The following is a 16,448-nucleotide window of genomic DNA, read 5'->3' as shown; positions in this document are numbered from 1 at the left end:
TGTGTGTGTGTGAATTCCTAAGGGACCAAACTGCTGAGGTCATCGGTTCCTAGACTTACACACTACTTAAACTAACTTACGCTAAGAACAACACAAACACCCATGCCCGAGGGAGGACTCGAACCTTCCGCGGGAGGGGTCGCCCCGTCCGTACATGGCGCCTCTAACCGCGCGGCCAATCCGCGCGGCTATTTCTAAATGACTATTACAACAGTAAACGGTGGTAATTGGATTTTCACCCTCCAGTCTTTGTCTCTACTTCACTTTTTCTAGTCCCTTAAGACGGTTGTTCTTGACTCACCAAACTGTGACCCGTATTCTGGTGAGAGGTTTTCGTAGACTTCTTTTCTCTCTGTTATTTGTAGCATGGCTTCGTTTCGTTAATTATCTGCCATCCAGTTTTTAACTTCTTACTGTAGTGCATATTTTCAAATGTCTTCATTTCCACCTTCTCGCTTTTCCGTGGTCCATTTTTCACACCTATACAGTGCTTTGCTGGAGATATAGACAGAAACATTTACTCATATATATGTCAAGCAGCGTCTGTAATCGTTTGGACTTGATATCTATAGGTAAGACGAACGTTTGACTTTCTCTAATTTATTTTTCCCAATTTAGTTATTCGGAAAACGTTATTTCTGTAATTTACGACACTACACTTCTTTTCTTTTTATCTCCTGTAAAGAGGAAGAAAGGAAAATTAATGTTTAACGTCCTGTCGACGACGAGGTCATTAGCGACGACGAAGGAATCACCCCGATATTTGTGTTCTTTGATTGAGAGGAACCATGGAAAATGAACAGTGTAGCACAAGCGTTCTACATTATAAAATAATATGTGTACACTGTGTACAGTGATTGGTGGTCAGAAATGAAGTGTGTAATATTAACGTTTTACATAATGAAAGAGCAATGTACAAATCAGATAATATTTTACAGTAGCGATAACCCGGATGAAGTTGCGCTGTTTTAAACAGACTGACTTCGTATTCAGAAGGATAAAGACTATGTGGCCATCTTCATTTCAGGACGTTAAGACGTCTCCAATTATATGGTCACGGGATAATTGTGTTTAATCTCTGCCATACATGAAATATGTGTATGTAAATGCATGGATACGTTCTGTGTTTGTTTTTCTGAAACTGAAGTAATGAAATGTCCATCATTTTTTGTAAAATTTGTCTACTACATTTCAGCATTGGCCACTTCCTCAGCTTGCATTTATCGCGAATTTCTCGCCCAGCTCAAAACTCCAAGCGCCTGGGGTGAAAGCGCACGTGACTCCTGCACGTAGGAAGGGTACAAGAACTGACACACAAATTTACACACCAATATCCTTAATGTTGGTTTGCTGCAGAATTCTGGATCATATTCTCAGTGCGAGTATAATAAATTTCGTTGAGATGGTAAAAATTCTGTCCAGGTTTTAGGAAGAACAGGTCGAGCGAAACTCAGCTTTCCCTTTTCTCACATGATGTCCTGCAAACTGTCGATGAAGGGCAATAGCCAGAGTCCATATTCCTAGATTTCTGAAAAACGTTTGACATGGTGCCCCACTGTAGACTTTAAAGAACGTAAAAGCATACGGAACCGGTTCGCAGATACGTGGCTCGAAGACTTCGTAGGTAACAGAATACATTACATTTTCCTCGATGGCGAAAAGTCATCATAGACAAGAATATCGTCAAGAGTGCGACGTGGATGTGTGATAGGGACGCTGCTAGTTTCTATATACACAAACGATTATATACATAAATGATCTGGCGGACAGCATTAGCAGCGACCTGCGGTTGTTTACTGATGACGCTGTGGTGTACGAGAATGGGTCGACGTTGAGTAACTGTAGTAACATGCAAGATGATTTACAAAAAAATTTCTACTTGATGTGATGAATTAAAGGTAGCTCTAAACGTAGAAAAAGTACGTCAATGCAGATGAGTAAGAAAAACAATTTCGTAACGTTCGAATACAGCATTAATAGTGTGTCACTTGATACAGTCACGTTGTTTAGATATTTCTAAGTAACGTTGCAAAGCGATGTGAAATGGAACACGCATGTAATGATTGTAGTACAGAAGACGAATAGTCGACTTCGCTTACTGTGAGAATTTTAGGAAACTACGGTCATCTGTCAAGGAGACCAAATGTTGGACGCCTTTACGACCTATCCTTGAGTACCCCTTGAGTGTTTGGGAACCGCATCAGGCCGGATTAAAGAAAGACGTCGAAGCAATGACACAGATCTGTTACCAGCAGGTTCAGACAACATGTAAGTATTATGGAGATGCTTCAGGATCTCAAATGGGAATCCCTGGAGGGAGGGCGACGTTTTTTACGAGGAACGCTTTTGAGAAAATTCAGAGAACTGGCATTTGAAAGAAAGCAGACAGCAGAACGATTCAACTGCTGCCAACGTACATTTTGCGTAAGAAGATAAGAGAAATTAGGCTCGTACGGAGGCATATAGAAAGTCATTTTTCTGCCGCTCCAGTTGCGAGGAGAACAGGAAAAGAAATGAGTAGTAGTGGTAGAGGTACGCTCCTTCAAGCATCGTACGCTGGCTTCTCGAGTATGTATGTAGATGTAGATGCAAATACTACTATTACCAAAATCTGGATGGCCTGAGAAAGTGGTTTCCTCAAAGTATTTGGGAAATCGTTAGTGTTGATTCCTTATTACCTGAAGATGACCGGATGTCTCTCGTGGAAAATTATAAGTGATTGTGCAGGAAAATACACTATTTGTTAGATAGTCACACGGAAATTTTAATCATAGTCCTCCTGATCACGACACCAATGTCTCATCAACTCAGCGTTCTCGTTCAATCCTCACCAGCTGGCAGACTTTATGCCATGAAATGATAGTTCAAAAATGGCTCTGAGCACTATGGGACTTAACATCTATGGTCATCAGTCCCCTAGAACTTAGAACTACTTAAACCTAACTAACCGAAGGACATCACACAACACCCAGTCATCACGAGGCAGAGAACATCCCTGACCCCGCCGGGAATCGAACCCGGGAACCCGGGCGCGGGAAGCGAGAACTCTACCGCACGACCACGAGCTGCGGACGAAATGACAGTTCACAAGAAGAAAATGGATGATTAAGAGTCAGACGCAGGAGGTAACAAAATGGACACAGCGATTAGAAAAACGTCAGAAGAAACACATGGCGTTCGAAATCGGCTAGGTCTCCGATTACTTTCAGTGTGGCACGAAGAGATAGGGAAGCACCTAAACGCGGCTGGCCTTTTAGAAGAGCTAAGACGAGCGGCAGGCTGCCTCTATGCCTATATCTTCTAAGTGCGTTATCTTACAATTAGACATGGAGGAGGTGTCGAGGTGGCAGGGCCAAAGTGGTAGAGAGAGGCGGGGCGGGGGCAGGCGGACGAGTTGTCTCAAAAGTTGATCCGGATATAAAAATCGTAAAGTACAAAGACCACACCAAAGAACAACAGATAGCGTAAGTGATTTCACGGCCGGCGAGGTCATAAAGAGACAAAAGGGAGGAGCGCGCGCCACGGCTCGGAGGCACTGTCGGCCGGCGGCGGCGCATAAAGGGCGTTAAAAGGCTCGACAATCGACACAGCAGGACGACGAGTGTTTGGGGGGCAGTTTGGGCCGCGGCTGAATGCCGGCCCCACCGGCAGCCGCGTCGGCCTCCGCCTCCGTCTCGCGGCGCCCCGGACCACTCGTCGCGCCCGAAAAGAAAAGACACGACTCCGCCGGGCGCCGTGCGTCGGTTTATGGGCAGTAAACGGTTGAGCTGCCCGTGTCCGGCCGGGTTCCTCTCCGAACGACGAACCCGGCTGCTTCCGACCGGGGAGGAATTAAATCCGGGATGAAGTCACTCTTCGCATCCCTGCACCGTCCACATACTTTGTCCTTGTTATGCTACCCCAGCCTCCTTTACGAGTTCCAAGTAACAAGGCGATGTTGTGGTCTGTGCGTCGCCCACATATGTTCTTCTACGAAATCCCTGCACAACGTCTGGGGATCCGAGCAATAAATACGGTGAGTCGAACTGTAATTTTCATATAAAAGTAAGGCAAATCGAGGGATGGTTCGACTTAATTTTTTGTTTTTATTTTTTTTTTTCTCTAGTCCACTCTCTTGCTGACGACAACAGACCGTCACGTGTATTTTCAAGGCCGACGACAAACTTGAGATTGAACGTCAAACCACTTCATTTATTAGTTACCATTTACGCACAGCAATGTCGAATCAGAGTAATCCGAAGCTCTTCTAAGTTACGCCCGTCTAGACGTGATCAAAAGAGCTGGATAACGAGAGGGAAAGAAATCGCCTGCGGAATGTTTGAAGGAATTGTGTTCTGTTGTTGTGGTTTTCTGTCTGCAGACTTGTTTGATGCAGCTCTCCAGGCTATTCTATCTTGTGCAGGTATCGTATTACTGTAACCATGCTACAGTATAGTACAGGTTAGGCAAATGGAGCAAAACTTTTGATTTTTTTGCGTTAGATGTAGTCTACGGTGTGTCTTAACGGACATTTAGTTTAAGGGTGGTTCCTGAGAAAACTCGGAAAACATCGTTTCTGAGTACCAGAACGGAACCGCAGATCCCACGACGGCTATGCACAACAAATGGCTGGAAGTTTTACAATTTAGTCCTGAGATCCTGACCTCGAACATCCTTGACAATCTTATTAATACTTTTATTCGTTTTCGAAGATCAGAGATACAAATTACACGTAAAATATTCACACGGAATCCAGTGTGAGACGAAAACATAGTTTATGAAGTGATGTAGCACCGACAAATATGCTGCAAGGTGTCTCCATCACCGTCAGAAGCCGCACGGGATAGCCGCGCGGTCTAGGGCGTCTTGTCACGGTCCGCTCAGCTCCCCGCGTCGAAGGTTCGAGTCCTCCCTCGGGCATGGAAGTGTGTGTCGTCCTTAGTTTACGTTAGATTAAGTAGTGTGTAAGCTTAGGGACCGATGACCTCAGCAGTTTGCTATGATGCGAAGAGACTGACACAGGACACTCAGAAGAGAGACGAGCGACAAAAAGAAACTGTGAGAAGCGTTATGCTACCATTTCTCATATCCTTGTCAGCCATATAGTATTGATGTAAATTTTTCCGCCATTACGGTTGGAGTTGGCTCCAGCGACGTACTGTACGGTAAAATATTTTGTGTTAGAAGAGGTAAGTGTTTGTGCGGAAACAGCAACGTTTCTTAACAGATGTCTTCTGCAAGGCGAATGATGAGACAGTTATTGCTACAGGAGATCAAGGTCTTGAATACTCCTCGGTAGATCCTGCTAGAATATATTGTTCATCAGTTTAAACAGAATATCATAAAATAGTGTAGTTAACTATAACGAAGAAATTAAGTGACAAGACTTTCTTTTCAGATGACTTTTTTTTTTTCATTTAAACCTCAGCCGGTTTAAAGCGTACAAGTAGTCTAATACACGAACTTTGGCTGTTCGCTCGTGTCGGAACACGGACGGGGATTGCATTGATGGTGATTCCAAGCGACTGTTGCGGTACGCGCATGCTCGTGCTTTCTGCTTGGAGAAAGAGTATTTCCTGCAAATTATGCCTTTCGGTCGATAATGTAGAATTTATCACTAACCACCATCATTACCACCAGCGATGACAACTCGCAACAAATTCACCAAACAACTCGCTACGATCAAAGTTAATGCTCTCTTTAGCTACGGCATTCACAGCAGAATGCTCAGAACTCTTCTGAACGCTCATTGGCTGTCGGAGAGTACGTGACATACACGCGCAGATAAGCCTAAACTCGACCGCCATCATTCGTGAGTCCAACTACAGTAATGATTTTATTCTTCTAACAAGTTCTGCTACGTAATATAATTTATCACTTCTTCTTGTGCTTAATATTGTAACTGCTTCTAATGCAATGTTATTTCACTGAAAGTGGCTATTAATGGCGCCTAAAGGTAAACTCGTGACAACGAGAGCCACGTACACAGTAACACTTCTGAGTAAAAGTAATGAATATTCGTTAAGTTGGAATGGTGGTACTGTTGGTTTACTGTGATTTTCCCTTTAACTGTTAATACACACCGATCCTTTGGGAGCATGCCATCAGTAACTTGCAGCAACCAATCGAGAATGGCGGCAGCTGTATCACACCAACCATCCCCAAGACCTTCCAATTCGTACAGTCTTAAACGACCCTCCTCCAGACAGTTTCATATCATGCACTCCACTGTGGCATAATGGAAGAACAACAAGGAGTATAACATTAAAGAAGAGTGCGCAGGAGGTAGACTACTATAATTACGTTTTTAAGATCCATTTGCACTCTACCAGGATTCGATCAGAAGAGAATGGTTCAAATGGCTCTGAGCACTATGGGACTTAAAATCTGAGGTCATCAGTCCACTTAGAACTACTTACACCTAACTAATGTAAGGACATCACATACATCCATGCCCGAAGCAGGATTCGAACCTGCGACCGTAGCGGTCGCGCGGTTCCAGACTGAAGTCCCTAGAACCGCTCGGCCACAACGACCGGTTCATAAGAGAAGCGAATGGACAAATCTAAAGAGAATGAGAAACAGTCACTCCAGGCGCAATGATTGATGCACAAGTGAAGACTCCTAAACTCTCCATCGTAAGAAGGTGGGGTGCGAGAGCAAAACGTTCACCATATCGTCAAGGACTGGCCTCTGAGAAAGTATCCCGGACCATTTGGTGACGTTATTAATGCTGCCTCAAGTGTTATCAGTTGGCTTCATTCACTATATATTGAACTCTGGTTAAATGTTTATATTTAAAAAAAGCCCTAATTTTATATTTGAAATGTTCTGAGTATATTATAAAATTATTAATTTTCAGAATCGAAACATTTTAGCTTTGTGGATGAATACTTAAACGCGTAACAGCAAACTATGTGTGTTTCCCAATATTTTCTGTTGTCGTCGTAGGATAAATAAATAAATAAACTGTTAACTTTGTCCTTTCATTACGCTTACTGAGCCGTGACGCCTCGCATCGATTTCTCTTCCGGGCGGCTTCCTGTGCTTGTTTTCTCCTCTTGTCGTCCGGTGCCGCTGCCGCCGCGCCGTGGGCGGTGGGCGGTGGGCAGAATTTTCGCGGTTTGCGAGTCTCGATCGGACAGCGCTGCTAGGAAGTTGGGGTTCTAAGTTGGTCGGGATGACTGTTGGCCGACTGTGCGGGAAGTGACCAAAGACTTCGTCCCGCGAGAAGCTTCTCCCTGGCCTATAAATTCATCGGGAACGACCGGTGACTGGTCGGTCCGTTGTCTTTGCCGACGACGTGTATTGCGTCGTTTTGCCGCTTCTGGCTTCTGTGTGCTCTTGATTACTTGCAATTGGTCCCTGTTGCTGCACAGTGATGGTTTTAGTATTGTCTGAGTTGCTTGTGGTATTATTGTTTGCTGGATCTGGGGAGGTCTCCAGCTAATAGGAGTCCTGCTGGGATGTGCACGGCAATTATTACACGAGCAAACCAACTTGAGAGTGGAGCTCTTCAGTCTGTGCTTGCTTTAACACTACATATGTTTTTGGATGGGGTCTGTTTGGTTGCAGATGACAAACTGTAAACAAAAACACACTGTAGAAACGTAATACTGCAGGAAAACCACACTATGCAGTAAGAAAGTATGATGATATAATTTCATGTGCTCTTCAAAAATCTGTAATTACGATTTAAAAACTAATGTTTAGATGTATGGAAACAGTAGAGTACATTCCTTATGTTTAACAGCCATAAAATAAAAAACCCACTGATGATGCTGCAACTGCAGTGAAACATGTTTGGGGACAAAAAACAAAATTCTGTTTTACTAAAGGCGGACCCCATTCAAAAACATACGTATTGTACGAGCTGTTACTCCTTTTTTAATTGTGTTTTAGAATTACGTTGGCCATCCAATGGCTTGCCATTTAGCCCTAGCTGCACAGGAAGACGGCTGTCATGTAGCGTGCACTGTGGACTGTTGATGAATGCCCTATATTGGTAAGGTGCAGCATTTGTATCAATTGAAAGTTTTGAATGAGCAGTCAGACTTAACACTGTTCAGGTACTGGATTTGTAGAGACAATTTGTTATAATTACCTTGGATTAATCTTGTGTTTAAATATTACCTTCCTGTTTAAATGTTTCTCATAAACTCAGGTTTCAGATGACAAGGAATAGTTTTACTGCTGTTATCTTTGATTAATCCTTGGGTTTAGGCGTTATAATTTTAATTAAACGTTCTTTTCTTTTTCTTGGAAGGGGGAAACAATTCGTGGAAGTTCAGAGTTGTGAATTATTATTGTTTTACGTGGATGCTGTCTAATTTGATTGAACACTATAATCAGGTTGTCAATTTTGCAGGCTGGACTAGTTAGTAATACTCTATGTTGACTCAGCTCCTTGTCCGACCGGCCAACAAATTATTCCGGTGTGTTGCGGCTGAGGGTCGTCTGTCATTTACGTCGATTCTTTATGCTTATTGCAACGCTCTGTCCTGGGGATCTCCTTAATTTTTCATACCTCGTTAAATTTGGTCTTGCTCCCCCGGAATCAAGCCTGAAGTTGTGTAAAAAGGAAAGTTTCATGCCAGCACGGTTACTAAATTTCACGAAGTTACTCTATCGCAAGTTTAGTTCGCCACACACACACACACACACACACACACACACACACACACACACACACACACACGGTGATTCACGAAGCTATGCAAATATTTTATTGTTATTCTAAAAGTAAAAATTAAAGAAAAAATTTTATATAAACATACGTCCACAAATGTGTAGTTATGGTGTTACGGCAAACAAAAGATTTTGCCTGAAATTTAGCGACTTTGCTAATATGAAGCCATCGCAAAACTGTAAGAGGTTAAAGTAAAGCAAGATTTCCATTTATTTTGTTGTTATTGATCTGGTGAACCTAATAAAACATGTTCCAGGTGTGTATCTGCAATAGTTTTCCAGAACATCCAGAGAAGCAAAGATTATTATACAAGTAAATTTGCTTACTTTCCACTAAGAATGTAGAAACCTTTATGTCGGGCAACAGTGAGTTTTGCAATCGCTTCACATTAGCGAAGTTTCAAAATTTTAGGCAAAATCATTTGTTAACTGTATCTCCGTAATTAAACATTTGCGGACCTAAGTTTATATGAACTTTTTTCTTCCGTTTTACTTGCAAAATAACATATTAAAATATTAGCCTATCTTCGTGAATCACCATGTATACTTATTTTTTATCATTTATTCGTTGGGCCATCTTGGACCACGTTAAGTCTTGTTGCACTTAGCACTGGGCCGGGCATTTTTCTGAGCCCAGATTTCTCTCATTCGTTGTGAGTGGGCCTGCTTGCGTTCTTCTGTCCAAAGAACATCGTGTCTTCTTTTCGGTTGCTCTCTGGTTATTCCGTTTGTCACTATCTTCTTTCGGAAAAGAACTGTCAAAAGCATCTTCGGGCTTTATATGTAGCATCTGGAGGTCGTCTTTGGTGTTTTTATACCATGACATCGTAGGTTTTGGTTTTTATTAAAAAAAAGAGAGAAATATAGTTTTGATTAACCTATTCCGTCCACTCGTTTGAGGTGACCATAAGATCGTACCCGTCTTTTATGGACTGTATACAGTTTTTTCTATTCTACTGTAGACTTCCTTGTAGGATCTGTTTTGACGGATGCCATTCTTGTACTTGGATCCTAGGATTCTTGTAATGATATTGCTCTTTTTTCTCCAATTCTTCGAGGAGTTTTTTATCAGCGGTTATGGATAAGGTTTCGGCTGCATACAAAACTACTGACTTCAAAACTGTTTCGTGGTGACATATGTTAGTGTTCTGGGAAAGGCATTTCTCTTACTAGATTGTGAGGGATGTTTGGTAAGCTGTTTCTAGTTTGCGTATCCATTCCCTAAGTGCTTCCTTGTCCAGTTAATTTTTCATGATCTCACCAAGGTATTTAAATTTGTTTACCGGGCGCTGACCTCATATTTTGTACGTTGGGGCGTCTTTAATGTTAGTCATGACTTCTGTTTTTTCAAATGATATTTGCTGGCCAGTTCGTTCAGTGATTTCTTTTAACCGTTCTATTTGGACTCTAGCGGTGTCTACGTCGTTTGACAGAATGGTAATGTCATCGACAAAAGCCAAGCAGTCTACACCGATCCCCTTCGATTTGGTTTCAATTCGCAACGGGCTATAGTTGGTTTCCATTAATCTTTATCACCAGGTTCTGATGACCTTTTCAGGGACGCAGTTGAAAAGCGTTGGAGACAGGCCATGACCATGCCTGACCCCTGTTTTGACGCTGAAGGAATCCGAGAGTCACCCAAGAAGCTTTACTTTGGATTTTTTACTTAACGCCTGCAGTTTAAGGTCAACTCCGGACTCATTTAGGATGTTCAGCAGGACCTTCCGGTCTGTGGAGTCGTATGCCTTCTCGAAGTCCACAAAGACTGACATGTAGTGTTTCGACCTTAGAGTATTATATCTGATTATTGCTTTGAGGTTGTAGATCTGTTCGGCTGTTGAGCGATTTTTATGAAACCCCGTGATATTCACTTATTTGATGTCTTACTTGGGCTTCTAAACGTTCCAGAATGGCGATTGAGAGAATTTTACAGATTACCGGTAGCAGGGATATGCCTCGGTAGTTGTTAATGTCCTTCATGCTGCCTGTCTTGTGCAAGGGATGGATCAGGGCCGTTTTCCAATCTTTGAGCAGTGTTTCCTCACTCAAAATTTTTTCTGTTTGTTTTTGTCAGATTTAAAGTAATTCTTAAGGGACATATTTCCACAGTTCTGCTACGACTGAGTCTTCTCCAGATGCTTTGTTTTTCTTGAGACGGTCAATGTGACGCTTGATTTCATCTTCGTCATGTGGTCTGGACTCTGGGCACCTGAGCAGTGGTTCTTTGGTCTCAATGGGGTTTGGGGGTTAATTACAGTTCAGTTGGTCTCGAAAGTAGTCTGCTAGAATCTCAAAATTTTCTTCGCTTTTAAGTCGTCAGTGCACCGTCCCTTCGCTGAAAGCATAGTGATGGCAGCTTGTAACTGGTCAGTTTGAGTTTGAAGGCTCTGTAGTACTCTCTGGTTTCATTTTTCTAAAATTTTGTTCTATCTCCACAATGGGTGATTTTTCGTACTTATGTTTCTCAGTTCTGATTGCCCTGGCTGTTAGGGCACTATGGATTTTGTAGGTTTCCCAGTCAGTTTCCATTTTAGTTGCGTAGTATTGTTTTCGTGCACTGAGTCTTTCGTTGAGGACTGACTCGCATGTATCATTCCACCAGGCATGCTCTTTGCTTCTTTTGATTTCTGCAACTTCTTTGGTAGCCTCTATAAGGCGCTCTATGATGAAATTGAAGTCACAGTCGCTTGGTCTTGCCGTTTCTTGGAACACCGTGATCCTTTGTCGAATTTCATCATGGTCAAAGCGTATAATGTTTTTGGAGGAATTTCTGGTGTTTGTGGGCATAGGTTTGAATTTAATTACCGACGTGTAATGATCTGAAGACACATTTAAGTTTTTCTTTACTTTCACATTCATAATTTCAGGGTTGTTCCTCCTGAAGATCTTGACGTGGTCTATTTGGAATTCTCCGATGGTTTGGATGGGAGATCGCAAATTGGTTTGCTTTATGGGTAGATGGCGGAAGTGGGTCGACATTACCTGCAGGTTTCGATTTTCACAGATGGGTACAAACTTTTGCCGTTTCGGTTGGTTATCTTATGGACAGCGTAATTTCCTGTAATTTTATTGCATTTTCGTTCTCGGCAGAGTTGAGCATTTCAGTCACTCATAAGGAGTTCCAAATGGTGTTTAGGAATTTTACATAGTTTTCAACCAGTAGGTCCCAGACGTTATCCACTTCTACTGGGTCAGATCTGTTTGTATCATTTGTAGGTGCATGAACGTTTGTTTACTTGGTGGTTGGCACCTTTGACTGTCAGTATGGATGATCTGTCATTCACTGGTTCAAAGTTTGTGACCGATTTAAGGATTATGATTCCCACGTAACCCATGGCAAACTCGGTTCCAGGCATCCCAGTTCCATTGAGGATACGTTTTTGAGCTCCAGTCTTGAAAAAACGGTAACCGTCGGATTCAAAGATCTCTTCATCTGGGTACCTTGTTTCTTTAGGGCAATAAAATTATGGATATCTTATTTTCGTGTAGGGCTTGGTGAGTGTTTTCACATTACCAGTTTGTGTGAGTGAGTTTATGTTGAAGGTTTCTAGAAAGGTTTTTGATTTAGTTGTGAGTTTTTAATTGCACGGAATACACAGAGGCGCTCCGATTCGTCTCATGCATGATGACGAATCTCCCTTAGTATCCGAATGAGACTCGTGCGCCGTGGCTTTCATGACGAGGGATTCAGCCGAAGGCTTACCCCTGGGGTAATTTCCTTGAAATGTTGTGCCATCATCCATCATAATTCTTGACTTGAATTTGTTTTGGACGCATACGCATCCTGGTTCCAACTAGAGTTGTTAGTGCTAGAGGTTACCTCAAGATGTTTTCTGGCTTCTGTCTGGTTATTTCTTTTCAAGGTTTTCTTTCTTTAGCCTTCGATAAAAATGTTGAAATGTGTGTGAAATCTTATGGGACATAACTGCTAAGGCCATCAGTCCCTAAGCTTACACATTACTTAACCTAAATTATCCCAAGGACAAACACACACACCCATGCCCGAGGGAGGACTCGAACCTCAGCCTTCGTTAAGCCAATACAATATCACACAGGGCAAGCAACCGCTAGCTTTGGTCCACCCCGGGTATTTTATTTCCCCGGTACCCACCATATCTGGTAAGCATTCCCCTCTCCGCCACCTGGGGAGGCGCTCGATGGGAGACAAGCAACTGCACATGGGCACCATATATATTTGTTAATTTACCAAATGTTTACGCACCTACAGGCTTGCTTGTTGTCACTATTTTTACATTTGTTGTATTCCTGGTAGCCACCACATTGGCTTAGTTGTTTTGAAGCGGGAAATTTACTCTCTAATCGTTTCGGAAGAATTGGAGAATGTCTTGATCTATTTCTGTTAAAATACTTCTTCAAATTTTTTAAAGGGACTATTTCTAAGCCTTCTGGAGCTCTATTGATCTTGACCTTGTAATATTTAAAAATTTCAAGGTGGTTTCTAAGCTTTCTGGACTTTGTTGTACTTCAAAGAAAAGCCATAAATTTTAAAGCAAATTTTAAGCCCTTCTGGCGTTCTGTGATTATTGGTTGTACTTACCTGGCTTTCCGCTTCATTCCATTGTAAAGGAAAATTTTGTTTTCACGAAATAAATCTAGATGTTGTCAACCACAGATGATGTTGAACGTGTGGCTTGGCCCGTGAATTCCTGACGCAACCGAATAAAGACCATTTCACACGACAAACAGCAAATGTTTTGCCACTCAAAATAACTCTGACGGATTCTTTCGATATTTGATTTACTCGTTGCTGTTCTGTATAATCACCGTATACCAGTGTGTACAACTCTTTACATACAGGTTGAACATTAACAAAACCGACAAACTGCAGGGACGAATTCCTGACTGGAAATGGAGGATTGAGGGTCCTGTCAACATGTGTTTGGAAGCTGCAACGGTAGGTGGTGCTGACGAATGAAACTTCCTGTGCGCACGCGCAGTGTAATCCTTGTGTGTTGCGGAGTGTTTGATTGACGTAGCGTACTATAAGCAGCAGAATGGTCTGGTATCCATGTCGGGACCAAGCCGAGATGGCGTTTCCTTACGGCCAAGCAGTAGGAAACGGCCGATAGGCAGTAGGCATATACCAAAACAAGTAACCACACAGACACAAACCACATCACACAACATTTTAAGCCGTTTTTGTGCGTTTCAGGAAGACGAACTTGCAGGGTGTGGCAAAACGTGTTCTATTTGGCGTCCGTAATTGAATGACAAAGTGAACAGCTTCTTTATCTCTTTCACACGTCCCCGCTGATTTGGAGGACCGGGTTCTTCAGGATGGTATCTTGCTCTCCATATCTGGTGTACACTCAATCCACCACCTCCCTGCACGTTCGATTCTCTGTAAGAACTCATGGTAAACGAATGAACAAAGATGCACGTAATTTTTCTGGCCCAGCGAACATGTCAACCATCTTTCATCGCAATTAATTGTTTAGAAAAGAAACTGTATAGACTTAAAGAAAGCGCACTAATAAAAGACTCCGCAAAGAACTTGGATGTCATATCGATGGCACTTCCTGTTACGTTCTTTTAGTAATTTGTGTATATAAAGCAAAAACCTTTGAGGTTGCGAGAGTATCCACAACTCCAGTAAAAATCTGTGGCAACAGGTTTCCTTGGAGGCTTTTATCGCTACACACTCCAGACAGTAAAGACTGCTATTTATGTCGATTACACTTCTGCTGTGTATCTCCTGGACTGAAGACAGGAGGGAGATATATTTCTTTAACTGTAACTACATCGTTTCCTGATATTTGCCATTATGCCTTGAAGGACATGTTAAAACTGGCTAATTTACACTTGGCATTATAATCAAAGGAATATTTCAAACCAGCTGTTGCTTGTTGGCAGTCTTGAGTCTTAATCCGTGACATGGACGCTGTGTTTACGGAATCTAAAACGCTTTTAGTTGTTCAAGCATTTCAAGAACTTTAAACACATTCACGGTGCGGTATGCCAGTTTACTAGAGATGTACAGTTATCTCACGACGAGTCATGACATCAGCATTAGTTTATAATGGCTAACCTTGAATTCAGGTAGAGGCGATTCTCATGCTGTTGGCCATCGATTATCAAATCATAGTCCCCACAGTAATAAAGAAGTGTAGGTAACTCATGCGATGAATGTGCATTAAATGATTCTCGGTGATGTCACATTCATTGCATACAACTTTCCACAGTAAGGTATAATCCGTTGCGAACTATTGCGTGACTCGGTCTATCAGCGCTTTTTCGAAATGGCTTTAGCTATTATCATTCTGTGTTGTGAAGAAATGAATAAACGAATAGAACCGTCGTAAGTAACGGTTTTGTTCCCTCAAATCACCGCTACTCCGAAGTGAAATGTTTCACATGTAGTAAGTGGTCAAACTTTTCTGTTCGTTTAAAGATATTGCCTACCGTTATGGTAGTCCGTCTTCCCCGTAACGACCGATTTCGCTGGAGACAACCGATTTCGCTGGAGACAAAAAATTAATCAGGCGTAGTGGCCTTAATGGAAGATTCTGATTGCATATGTTTTTTCGGTAACTTTGAGTGCGTTTTAGATGTTTCTAGGAACAGGTTGTGTGTTGCTGCTCCCATCTTGTCTCAGTTTAAGTAATTAGATGAAAAAATCAGGTGGTGAAGTCTCAGTTTCGGCACTGAAATACAATATTAATGTCTAATAACATAAACGCTGTGGCGTCGTTGTACATATCAACGTAGCTGTCGATAAAACGTAACTGTAGTATATAAACTGCTAATTAAATTGTGGAAACGTGTCTTATCTATAGAATACTATACGATACAGCAACACTAGCCATTCGCGTGCTGTGACTTACATTTATTACCTCAGAGTGGAAAGGTTAGTCGGCAGTCAGGTGGGCACTGTTACATACTGATCTGCTCAGATGAGTACACTTAAGAATGTCACAACCCTACAATTTCTGACTTTATTAGTGCGGCAGCTGAACTTTCATATACCAACATTTTCGATGTCTTGAGAACTACTGTGTCCTGGATGACGTCTTGGAGAAAAATAATCCATGCATATAATAAGAGTATGCATTATGTAAAACGAAGGCGGGAGGGAGAGAAAGGAAAGGAATGGGAAGGAAATATTGATGTCTGCTGCACCTGGATTTTATACGGAATCAGCGGCAACGAGTAAAAACTTGTGCCAGGCTGGGATTCGACCCAAGGATCTCCATCTTACTAGGAAATTGTATTAACCTCTGCGCCACCTGGATACAGCGTATGTTATTTAGGGCTTGTGCAAAAGAGCAGGCACCACGCTTTCATATAAATGATCTGCGTCGATGCGAAATGAATCCACCGCATTCAGTACGGATGCGTAGTTAAGTTCGACCTCATGCGGGAATCTCAAAGTAGCAAGCAAGAGAACATCGACAGAAACCGTGAATAGGTAGTGTTAGGTAGGAATGTGCGTCGACCGAGTGGTGTAGCGAGATAATCCTCGCATTTGTGATAAACACTGTGTCTGAGTGTCGCAGTGGTTAATGCAACTGCCTAGTAAGCAGGAGATACCGTGTTCGAATCCTGGCCTAGCAAACACTTTCGCCGGTGATTCCGCATAACATCCCAGTGCAGCAGACATCAATAGTTCCTTCCCTTTCCTTTCCCTTCTCCATCCTCCACCTTCAATTTACATAATATGTATCACAGCTGCAGATTCTGCACGGTGTCTGTTCTTTCGGACATGTCCAAACTTGATACACACATAATTTACTGTCTGCAAAGAATCTATATGGGCGTGG

The sequence above is a fragment of the Schistocerca piceifrons genome, chromosome 3 (genome assembly GCF_021461385.2).
Source record: "Schistocerca piceifrons isolate TAMUIC-IGC-003096 chromosome 3, iqSchPice1.1, whole genome shotgun sequence".
NCBI lineage: Eukaryota > Metazoa > Arthropoda > Insecta > Orthoptera > Acrididae > Schistocerca > Schistocerca piceifrons.
Note: the sequence above shows the minus strand (reverse complement) of the source record.